Below are 13,282 nucleotides of genomic sequence, written 5' to 3'. Positions count from 1 at the left end.
TATAGTAATCTTCTTAATATTTACTCTGATAAACATACTCAGAATGAAAGCTATTTTGGGTGGGGGGAGTAGCTGAAAAGTAAATAGAGAAAGAAAATTAACAGACATTGGTAGAACAACTTAATACATCCAATTTGGAGATGTTGAAATCAATAAATTTTATTTAAGAATTGGCAGATACTCTATACCACTAGCTACTCTGAAGATTCACCCCCCATGTGGCAGGAAATTCTCTTAAATGTTTTATTTCAAGGGGAAGAATGGATAGGTGAAGTAATACATTGGTACCCTATTTGGGAATGTGGGGAAAATTTTTTAATAAACACTTTCAGGTCAATTCATCAGAAAGTTTACAGGAACATAATGATGAAAAGATTTTTTTAAAATGTCAACAAACCAGTGGCCCCAATATACCTAGCAATTCACCACGGTTTATAAAAGGCCAACAATGGGAAGAGCACTGTGCACCACAGGCAGCCAGCGAACCACAGTTTACATAATTATTTTGTTTTACAAGAATATTTTTCTAGTTATTATTTGGAAAAAAATTGAAGGGTATAGAGAAGAAAATGTAAAATCACAAAAACGTAGTTAACATTTTGGTTATGTTTTCTATTAAAATTTATCTGTTTTTACATATGAATGTTGCTGCTACTGCTGCGTCACTTCAGTCATGTCCGACTCTGTGTGACCCCATAGACGGAAGCCCACCAGAGTCCCCCATCCCTGGGATTCTCCAGGCAAGAACACTGGAGTGGGTTGCCATTTCCTTCTCCAATGTGTGAATATGCATGTAAATTTTAAATATTGGTATATAATTTTTAAAAATTATTTTACACCTTTCTTTTTCCCACCTATGACTTCAGGGTTTTCTTTCTTATGTTACCACATATCCTTATTAAAACATCCTTTTAGTCTTTATTCTAAACACTTTTAGAATATATTTAGTATTCTATTTGTGATTGTACAAATTAATTAATTAATTAAATTATATCATTAACAAAATTTAATAAAGTAATGTAATTATAAATATATATTATATTCTTAATTTACATAAAATATAATTCATTAAACCTCCTCATATAATATATATTAAGCTATTTCCAACCTAAGTATTTATTTTGTCTATTTTTAACATGCATGCACTGGTAAATATCTAACGCAAAAATGTGCTGGTCATTTACAATGAAACACACAATCTGTGCTTTTAGAATTCTTTCTTCAGTCAGAAAAAAAGCAGTATAAATAATTGTTTTGATGTGGTAAAAGCTAAAGGATAAATATCAATTTCAATGCAAGCATAGGTGATACAGAAATACCTGCCTTCTGCCTACCTGTAAAGGTCTCACAGAGATCTCTCTTGCTTGAGTCTTCAAGGAGAAATATGAGCTTGTTAGCAGGAGACATAAGAGGCATGGATTTGATCCCTGGGTTGGGAAGATCCCCGGGAGGAGGGCACAGCAACCTACTCCAGTCTTCTTGACTGGAAAATCCCCATGGACAGAGAAGCCTGGGGGTGCTACCGTCCATGGGGTCGCACAGAGTCCGGCATGACTGAAGCAACTTAGCACACACACGCAGACAGACCATGAGCTTAAAGAATTCCAGCACAGAGAGTATAAGGTACAAGCATGGCATTTGAACAGTGATTAACTGTTTTCTTGAAACATTCTCCTCTCTTGATTTCCATGACTCTAAATTCTTCCTCTTTTCCTCCTGTCTCTTGGAGGAGGATTACATGTATTATCCATTTCTCTTGCTTCCAGTGGATGGACTTCACTAACACAAACTCCTGGCTGTTTGCCCCACCCCTTAACCACTGTGAAGATTGCAGATTGTGTTATGGTTAAAAGTCACTGGTCCACATTTTATGTCAATCATCTGCTATCACTGAGGATTTGAATGTCTTTTCTTCTTTCTCTAACAGACCAGTAGGAGGAAGGGAAGCTTAAGTTACTTTTTCAATACCAAATTAACTCCCAGAAGAACTTTCCTAAGATGTATAGATGGGAGGTAGGAGAGAAGCCAGGGGCTACCAGGACTTTCTAGTCAGTTCATTTAGCTCTCATCCAACTTCAGGAGTTCAAGAGCAATCAAGGTAGTATTTAATATGGTGAAGCCATTATGGAAAATAGTGTGGAGGTTCCTCAAATAACTGAAAATAAAACTACCATTTGAAACAATCCCATGGTTTGGTATATATCTGAGGAAAACAGAATCACTAATTTGAAAAGATACTTGCACCTCAATGTTTCTAGCTGTGTTACTTACAATAGCCAAGATATGGAAGCAACCTCAGTGCCCATTAACCAGACAAATGGATAAAGAAGATGTGGTATATATAGAGCTTAGCTGTAAAAAAAAGAATAAAATTTTGCCATTTGCCACAACATGATGGACCTGGAGGGGATTATGTTTAGTGAAATAAGTCACAGGAAAAGATAAATTCTGTATGTTATCATTTATGTGTGGAATCTAAAAAATAAAACAAATTAATAAATAAAACAGAAACAGAGGTACAGATATAGTGAATAAACTAGGTGGGAGAAGGAAGGTATGAGGGGCAAGATAGGGGTATGGGATTAAGAGGTACAAACTACTAGATATTATAAAAAAAAAAAAAGCCAATATTATGATCTCCGCTTTCTAACATTCTTCTCAATTGGTCCTGAAAATGGGGGTACTGTGTTACTGACCACCTGAAATCCCAGTAATTTGTATCCCATTTGTAATTATTTTCTGTGTGCCATGAGAATTGGTGGTTGGTTGGATATGGAAGGTGAGAGAGAACTAGAATGATTCCCCAGATGCTAAGAGAACCTTTACAGGAGAAGGGGCAGAAAGCGGTGAATACCATAATTCTGTTCTCTGACTTTAAGGCATCTGTGGGACTTCAAATGGAGACGTCAAGAAGTTACAAGAAGAGTTACAGCTTTTTTACGCAAGGTGCCAAAAATTCATTCCAGATTACATTTCATAAGTTAAGAGAAGAAAGTTGAATTACAGATTACTAAAGGCAACACAATGTAGTAATAAATAGCCATTGTCTCATGAAAAGACCACCATATCCTAGAAGAAAAATTTTAGGAATTAGAAATATTTAAAGCATTTCATTAATTTGAAAATCTATGTGAGGAAAACCAGCAATGACAATGTTTGCTGATATCTCTTTCTTTAAAATGAGACTGATACTCAGTCCCATTTCCCTCCTCTGCCCTAATCTCCACAGCAGTGCTATTACATGATTAACTGAAAAATGTCAGTGACTTGGAAGCCTAAATAAAATCTTACCAGGCGAGGTAAAGGAAATGTTCAAGATTATAATTTAACGTGTGAACTCTGACAGTGGGAAGCATGCCAACTTTTAAAGAATAATTTATGAGTCAAAAGCAAGCAGGAAAGTACCTAACAAGTATGTGAAAGTATTAGCTACTAAGATAAAATGCATCTTCCAAGAGAAGTGTATTTGCAGTGGGTGACAACCTTCCTTATCATTTTTCTCTTAATAAATATGTATATATTCGTAGCACTTTGTCATGTGGTTTGTTCAGTAAAAGCTACACACAGCGTGTCACATAAAACAGTTATATGTCAACCCAGGCTTCTGTAAGTTTTCAAACCTTAAAGGCCAGTTTGCTATTTCACTGTGCTGACTAACTTGTGTTCCTTACAAATAGTATAAAGAAACTCTGCAGGATTTTAAAGGAGGGAATGAGAAATCACATCCAATTGGGGGACCAAAGAAGATTTTAGAGAGGAGGTGGAACTTGAACTAGACCATCAAGAATTCTGACAGATGAGTCTGTGGCAGAAAGAAAGGGACTGAAAATATAAATGTTTCTCAAAGTACATTAAACACTGTAATGCAAAATTGATATTTTGAAATTAGTTATTTCTCTTTTCTTGCTACCTTAACACAAGGCATTTATAGCAGCCTGAACCCTTTGGAACCAGTAACTCAAATGAAAATGAGCCCCAGACCCATCTGGGGAATTCATGGCAATCATCAAGGGCCCCATCAGTTCTTCTGTATTATGCTCCTATTCTCATCCTTAGTTTCAATATGGTTCTGACTCAGCCCTGGCTCTTATTTGAAGATACATATTTCACCTTTCGGATCTGTAACATGTAAATCACCCTGACTTTAGTCGTTGATTCTTTTAATTGGTTTTTGACATATCAGTTCAGTTCAGTCACTCAGTCATGTCTGACTCCTTGTGACCCCACGGACTGCAGCACACCAGGTTTCCCTGTCCATCACCAACTCCTGGAGCTTGCTCAAATTCATGTACGTATTTTGACATATACGCCAAGGGTAAAGGACTTGCCTGCCAATGCAAGAGACGTAAGCAACATGGGTTCGATCCCTGGATCAGGAAGATCCCCTGTAGGAGGGCACAGCAACCCACTCCAGTATTCTTGCCTGGAGAACCCCATGGATAGAGGAGCCTGGAGGGATTCAGTCCACAGAGTCGGAAAGAGTTGGACAGGACTGAAGCGACCTAGCAGCAGTAGCAACCCTGTTATACTCCCCACTATAGCCTGTCTCTGGTAGAGTGGTTCTCCTTTGTTTTTGCCCTTTGGGATCCACTCCCAGTGCCAAAGCTGATTGGTAGCCAGAGTTCAGTTCAGTTCAGTCGCATCTGACTCTCCGCGACCCCATGAATCACAGCACGCCAGGCCTCCCTGTCCATCACCAACTCCCGGAGTACACTCAAACTCATGTCCACAGAGTCGGTGATGCCATCCAGCCATCTCATTCTCCGTCGTCCCCTTCTCCTCCCGCCCCCAACCTTTCCCAGCATCAGAGTCTTTTCCAGTGAGTCAACTCGTCGCATGAGGTGGCCAAAGTATTGCAGTTTCAGCTTTAGCATCAGTCCCTCCAATGAACATCCAGGATTGATCTCCTTTAGAATGGACTGGTTGGATCTCCTTGCAGTATAAGGGACTCTCAAGAGTCTTCTCCAACACCACAGTTCAAAAGCATTGATTCTTCGGTGATCAGCTTTCTTCACAGTCCAACTCTCACATCCATACATGACCACGGGAAAAACCATAGCCTTGACTAGACGGACCTTGGTTGGCAAAGTAATGTCTCTGCTTTTTAATATACTATCAAGGTTGGTCATAACTTTCCTTCCAAGGAGCAAGCGTCTTTTTATTTCATGGCTGCAATCAGCATCTGCAGTGAGTTTGGAGCCCAAAAAAATAAAGTCTGACACTGTTTCCACTGTTTTTCCATCTATTTCCCATGAAGTGATGGGACCAGATGCCATGATCTTTGTTTTCTCAATGTTGAGCTTCAAGCCAACCTTTTCACTCTCCTCTTTCACTTTCATCAAGAGGCTTTTGAGTTCCTCTTTACTTTCTGCCATAAGGGTAGTGTCATCTGCATATCTGAGGTTATTGATATTTCTCCCAGCAATCTTGATTCCAGCTTGTGCTTCATCCAGCCCAGCGTTCCTCATGATGTACTCTGCATATAAGTTAAATAAGCAAGGTGACAATATACAACCTTGACGTACACCTTTTCCTATTTGGAACCAGTCTGTTGTTCCATGTCCAGTTCTAACTGTTGCTTCCTGACCTGCATACAGGTTTCTCAAGAGGCAGGTCAGGTGGTCTGGGATTCCCATCTCTTTCAGAATGTTCCACAGTTTATTGTGATCCACACAGTCAAAGGCTTTGGCATAGTCAATGAAGCAGAAAGAGATGTTTTTCTGAAACTCTCTTGCTTTCTCCATGATCCAGCGGATGTTGGCAATTTGATCTCTGGTGCCTCTGCCCTTTCTAAAACCTGCTTGAACATCTGGGAGTTCATGGTTTACATACTGCTGAAGCCTGGCTTGGAGAATTTTGAGCATGACTTTACTAGCGTGTGAGATGAGTGCAATTGTGCAGTAGTTTGAGCATTCTTTGGCATTGCCTTTCTTTGGGATTGGAATGAAGACTGACCTCTTCCAGTCCTGTGGCCAGCGCTGAGTTTTCCAAATCTGCTGGCATATTGAGTGCAGCACTTTCACAGCATCATCTTTCAAGACTTGAAATAGCTCAACTGGAATTCCATCACCTCCACTAGCTTTGTTCGTAGTGATGCTTTCTAAGGCCCACTTGACTTCACATTCCAAGATGTCTGGCTCTAGGTCAGTGATCACGTTATCGTGACTATCTTGGTCGTGAATAGCCTAACACAAATCCACATGAAGGATTTGGACAGTGTCAACTGTCAAATGGAAGTGACTTTTGTTTTATTGTTATTTTTTTTCTGGTAACAAAACAAACACATGTTCATTGAAGGAAAGTATAAAAAGAAGAGAAAAATCAGCTGCAGTTCTACTATTCAAGATAAACACTATTAACCTGTTGATCTATTTCTTTCTAGTACTTTTTCTATATGTTTATATATATACATATTTTTAAAACTAAATTTGTTTCATAACACATATATAGTTTGTATGTTTGCTTACTTACCATTTTATGATCATTTCCCAGTATCATTAGATAGTTTTGGCCCCAAAAATGTTTTTTCATGGCTGTATATTTCAACATATTACTATAACAAGATGAAACTCTATTATTAGGCATTTATGTTGTTTTGATTTTTTAATGAGAAACACTGCTATCCAGTGGGCTATATAGTGCAAGTCACAATCAGGGAACTAAAGGTATAAAACTAAATGTACTAAAAATAACACAAATTCTGTACTTGAATCTTTAGGGAACATCCTTAGGAACTAATACAGAGGTCACTGAAAATTTCTGTTAACATTCCCTAATCATTTCAGTCTATGTAAATATCCTGTTTCCTCTTAAAGGTTTGCCCACTAAATACATACAGCATTCATCAGTGGATCTTGTCTATAGGGAGTATTACTGTGATATTCTAATGGTCATTTTTTATTTACCTCATTTTTTCTTCATCTATTATTTGGAATTTTTCTGTAAGAAAGACAAAAACTGTTAAGGAAATCGAAAGCCTCTTGTAGAAATTTCAGATTATAACATGAATAGGTACTATAGATGTAATGTACAACATAATAAATATAATTAACTCTGTTTGTATGTTATATAGGAAACTTATTAAAAGAGTAAGTCCTTAGAGTTCCCAATATCACAAAGAAATAGTTTTTCTCTGTTTCTTAAAATAAAAAAGCTATCTACAGCCTGATATTCATAACATTATTTACAATAACCAATATATGAAAACAACCTAAGTGTCTGTTGGTGAATGACTGGGAAAAAAAGTTGTGATAAATATTGTTGGAATGGAATATTACTTAGCAATATAAAGTGAGGAAATCCTACCACTTGCAAAAACGTGGATGAAACTTGAAGGCATTATGCTAGTGAAATAAGTCAGACAGAGAAGGCCAAATACTGTACAATTTCACTTATACATGGAATCTTAAAAAAATAAAAAACCCAAACTCATAGGAAAAAAGATCAAACTTGAGGTTATTGGAGGCAGAGAGTGTGGGGCGGGGGATCTGGAGGAAGGTGATCAAAAGGCACAGGCTTCCAGTTGCAGATACAATGAACAACGTGATGACTATAGCTAGCAATTCTATATGATACAAAAGTTTTTACGTGAGAAAATCCTAAAAGGGAAATTTTCTCATCACAAAAAGAATTTTTCCCCTTTTCTTTTTATTCTATGTATATAAGAAGTTAAATGTTAGCTGAACGTATTGTAATCATTTCACAATATACATAAATCAAACCACCATGCCCAACACCTTAAAATTATACAGTGATATATGTTTATTTCTCAATAAAAGTGAAAACTAAAATTACATAAAATTACGTTTGGTTAGTAGCATACTCTGGAATTTCTGAAGTCAAATGGGGTAAAAGAAAAAGATTTTCAAAGATGTCAAAACTTAGAATTGGCTCACTAGTCCTTCTCAGGGACTGAAATACTAAAGACAAAATGTTTTAGTATGTTAAGATGAGAGTTTACTGGATGAGCCAATTTTCATAACAAAATAAAGATCAAGTTAAGCAATCAAACACAAAGAAACTTGAATCCTGAGTCCTGACACTTTTGAATTCTAAGAAAATAGATGAGCAAATACTAAGTTTGGTTGACATGATAAAATCAACCATGTAGGATTTAAGAAGAAATATAGATAGATAGATATTTCAAAGACAACAAACTACCATAAAAAATGGAATAAGAGGGAGAAGGAAACATTTGTTATTAATTATTCTAATTAGTACTCTTATACCAAAGAATCTAGGAAATAGATTTCAGTTAGCTCTGCCCCTTAGGAACAGGGACTTTAAATTCCTCAAACCTCAGATATATCCTTCACAAGGCTGGAATAATGATAGTAACCAACCATATGGAGTGCTTGTAAGGACTAAATGATGTAATAAAAATTATGCTCTGAGATCTAAGATCAAGGATTGAATTAAGTTCTCAACAAAAGGTTGATAATGATAATGATTCAGTTCTTCAGTCTAGTTTCATAATTCCTCCAATACACTGTGGTGTGATCACTCAGCTAGAGCCAGACATCATGGAATGTAAAGTCAAGTGGGCCTTAGAAAGCATCACTTCAAATCCTGAAAGATGACACTGTGAAAGTGCTGCACTCAATATGCCAGCAAATTTGGAAAACTCAGCAGTGGCCACAGGACTGAAAAAGGTCAGTTTTCTTTGACAAAGAAAGGCAATGCCAAAGAATGCTCAAACTACCACACAATTGCACTCATCTCATGGGCTAGTAAATTAATGCTCAAAATTCTCCAAGCCAGGCTTCTGCAATACTTGAACCGTGAACTTGTAGATGTTCAAGCTGGTTTTAGAAAAGGCAGAGGCACCAGAGATCAAATTGCCAACATCCGCCGGATCATGGAAAAAGCAAGAGAGTTCCAGAAAAACATCCATTTCTGCTTTATTGACTATGCCAAAGCCTTGGACTGTGTGGATCACAATAAACTGTGGAACATTCTGCAAGAGATGGGAATACCAGACCACATGACCTGCCTCTTGAGAAACCTATATGCAGGTCAGGAAGCAACAGTTACAACTGGATATGGAAGAAAAGACTGTTTCCAAATAGGAAAAGGAGTACGTCAAGGTTGTATATTGTTACCCTGCTTATTTAACTTCTATGCAGAGTACCTCATGAGAAACGCTGGGCTGGAAAAAGCACAAGCTGGAATCAAGATTGCCAGGAGAAATATCAATAACCTCAGACATGCAGATGACACCACACTTAGGGCAGAAAGTGAAGAGGAACTAAAAAGCATCTTGATGAAAGTGAAAGAGGAGAGTGGAAAAGTTGACTTAAAGCTCAACATTCAGAAAACTAAGATCATGGCATCTGGCCCACCACTTCATGGGAAATAGATGGTGAAACAGTGGAAATAGTGTCAGACTTTATTTTTGGGGGCTCCAAAATCACTGCGGGTGCTGATTACACCCATGAAATGAAAAGATGCTTACTCCTTGGAAGGAAAGTTATGACCAACCTAGACAGCATATTAAAAAGCAGAGACATTACTTTGCCAACAAAGGTCCATCTAGGCAAGGCTGTGGTTTTTCCAGTGGTCAGATATGGATTGAGAGTTGGACTATAAAGAAAGCTGAGCGCCGAAGAATTGATGCTTTAGAACTGTGGTGTTGGAAAAGACTCTTGAGAGTCCCTTGGACTGCAAGGAGATCCAACCAGTCCATCCTAAAGGAGATCAGTCCTGGGTGTTCATTGGAAGGACTGATCCTGAAGCTGAAACTCCAATACTTTGGCCACCTTATGAGAAGAGCTGACTCATTGGAAAAGACCCTGATGCTGGGAGGGATTGGGGGCAGGAGGAGAAGGGGATGACAGAGGATGCGATGGCTCGATGGCATCACCAACTCAATGGACACGAGTTTGAATGAACTCCGGGAGTTGGTGATGGACAGGGATGCCTGGGGTGCTGCAATACATGGGGTCTCAGAGTTGGACACAACTGAGCGACTGAACTGAACTGAACTGAACTGAACAGAACAATGCAGTGGGGGCGGGGAGAGAATCTAGGAGTTAAGAGCTCTCAATTTTGTATCATTTTTTAACTAGCAGAGTTGCATCAGTGAAGTCATTTGGACTGAATTTTCTCATATTTTTAGTACATTTTTAGTCCTCAATGCTCAGATATACTACACCTCTTTATGCAATATAAAATTAATGAATAGTTATCTCTGGAAGGCAAAATACATGCCACATGACAACAATCTCACTTTTTCCCACAAGTAACAGAAAAAGTTTAGTTTGAAAAAAAAAACACCTGCAAACTCTTAAGAAAAAAAGAAAATATCATTTTTCAAGTATTTGAACATTATTTGTCACACTTAGGTTGATTGAGTCATACAGATTTGAATAGTTTACATGTATGGTAGAAGTTAAAATCTGTTTTGACATTTTCTTGGCCTACTGTTTGAGAATTTTTAGAGTAATTCTTCATAAAATCTGATAGGAAGCAATTGTTTTGAAGAACTACCTCTTGAAACCTTGCCCTTTTTTATCCTGATGAAAACACTGTACCTCCCTGTTTGTTTAGTTTTTACCAAGTTACTTGAACAGGTACACTTGCTTCCAGGAACACTTGAAAATATTGACTTTAATCACACATTAACTGAGGAAAAATTCAACTGAGAAAATGATTCAAGAAAATGAAAAAAATGTAGAGTTGTCTCAAACAACCCTAGAGAAAAAAAATTTTTTAATACAAACTAATTTTGAAAGTTGTGTATATGTGTATGCTCAGCTATGTCCAACTCTCTGCAGCCTCATGGACTGTAGTCCTCCAGGTTCCTCTGTCCATGGAATTCTCCTGGCAAGAATACGGGAGCAGGTTACCATTTGCTACTCCCAGGGCTCTTTCTGACTCAGATCAAACCGACATCTCTTCCATCTCCTGCATTGGCAGATGGATTCTTTACCACTTCCCTGGTGACTCAGACAGTAAAGGATCTGCCAGCAATGCAGGAGACTTGAGTTCAATCCCTGGGTCAGGAAGATTACCTCCAGAAGGGAATGGCTACCCACTCTGGTGTTCTTGCCTAGAGAATTCTATGGACCAGAAGAACCTGGCAGGTTAGTCCATGGGGTTGCAAAAATCAGACTAGATTGAGCAACTAACACTTTCACTTTTTCTTTACTACTAGGGCTACCTGAGAAGATTCAAAGTTAATAGACAAAAAATGGAAGACACACCACAAGTTTTGGTTTGAGGTATTTGGGAGAATGGCATTGAAACATGTATATTATCATATGTGAAACGAATCACCAGTCCAGGTTCGACGCATGAGACAGGATGCTTGGGGCTGGTGCATGGGGATGACCCAGAGGGATGCTATGGGGAAGAGGGAGGTGGGAAGGGGGTTCAAGAAGGGGAACACATGTACACCCAGGGTGGATTCATGTCAATGTATGCCAAAACCAACCAATATAATATTGTAAAGTAATTAGCCTGAATTAAAAAATTTTAAAAAAGGTACATTTATTTGGAGATGGTGGTGGTAGTTTAGTTGCCAAGTTGTGTCCAACTCTTGGGTCCTCATGGACTGTAGCCTGACAGGCTTCTCTGTCCACAGGATTATCCAGGCAAGAATACTGGAGTGGGTTGTCATTTCCTTCTCCAGGGAATCTTCCTGACCCAGGAATTGAACCCAGAACTCCTGTACTGCAGGAAGATTCTTTACCAACTGAGTTACAAGGTAGGCCCAGCTAGGGATACAGAATAAGATATATAGGCAAAAGATCTTCTAATTTCTTAGGAAAATATTTAAAGAAACATGCAAATCTTATGGTATTTCCCCTTCAAGTTTGAATTACCTTCCATGGGAAAGCAGTGTGAATTCATTTTTATTTGGGAAATTTTAAATTACTCTGGTACTAGTACTGCTGCTGCTGCTGCTAAGTCGCTTCAGTTGTGTCCGACTCTGTGCGACCCCATAGACGGGAGCCCACCAGGCTCCCATCCCTGGGATTCTCCAGGCAACAACAATGAAGTACTACTATTGTTATTTTCAGAGTCAAAGCAAAAGAAAACTGAAAAGCAGAAAGTAATCATCCTCATCATAAAACACTTTCTTTTTGTATCATTTTTAAAATTATGCTATACCTGTAAATATTATTTTACAGAGTTGGGTGAATGTTTCTGTTAACACTTCTAATTGTCTGATTTTTATGTCAGTGAGACTATATTATTTATAATTAAAATTTATTTGTAACTAAGGAAGAGCATAATTATTTCATTAAGTGACATATACACCAAATTGTGGATGAAAAAAAGTAATTCATTTTACGTGAAAAATTTTCTAAGTTACACAGGAAAATTTTCTGCTTGAGAGAAGGCTGGCATGAGAATAAATTAATGAGATTGGCCAGAGAGTATAAATCTTTGGAAATATTTATATGTCAAATAAACAGTGATGTGATGTGCACATTTTTCACTTTGCATATATGTCAATATGGATAAATAAATAAACATTTACTTATTATTTATATGTTTCTCACTTCATTTAAGCTTTGGCTCATAAATGAGCATCTTGAAAAGATTTACCCAAATCATTCTATTTAAAATAGTCCCATTACTTTACATTATTTTTATTTGTAGCACTTTATGGCTATTTAATATTAATATTTTATATTTATTTATACACTTATTTTGGAGAAGGAAATGGCAACTCACTCCACTATTCTTGCCTGGAGAATTCTGAGGACGGAGGAACCTGGAGGCTACAGCCCATGGGTTCGCAGAGTTGGACGTGACTGAGCAACGCGCACACATATACACTTATTTTTCCCCCTCTCAATAATATAAGTTCCATGTTAGTAGGGACTTTGTTTTGGGCTTCCCTGGTGGCTCAGCAGTAAAGAATCTGCCTATGATGTAGGAGCCGCTGGAGATGAAGGTTCTGTTGCTAGATAAGGAAGATCCTCTGGAGGAGGGTATGGCAATCCACTCCAGTATTCTTGCCTGGAGAATCCCATGGATGAGGAGCCTGATGGGCTACAGTCCATAGGGTAATAAAGAGTCAGACACAACTGAAGCAACTTAGCACACAGGCACAGGGACTTTATTTACTAGTGTATCCCAGAATCTATTAAAGTGACCGGAATACAAACATGATCAGTAAAAATATATTTGACTAAATGAATGAAAAACTGTCTTCTCTAGTAGAGGTTGTTTGTTCAGAGCCAGGATATTCACATTCTCCAGCAAAACATTTTGCCTTGTAAATAGGTGGCTTATAATGAATTTTATTTTAATGCTATAAAAGTCCTTA

The sequence above is a fragment of the Moschus berezovskii genome, chromosome 6 (assembly GCF_049115385.1).
Source record: "Moschus berezovskii isolate FMDL1 chromosome 6, NW_MosBer_1.0, whole genome shotgun sequence".
Taxonomy (NCBI): Eukaryota; Metazoa; Chordata; class Mammalia; order Artiodactyla; family Moschidae; genus Moschus; species Moschus berezovskii.
Note: the sequence above shows the minus strand (reverse complement) of the source record.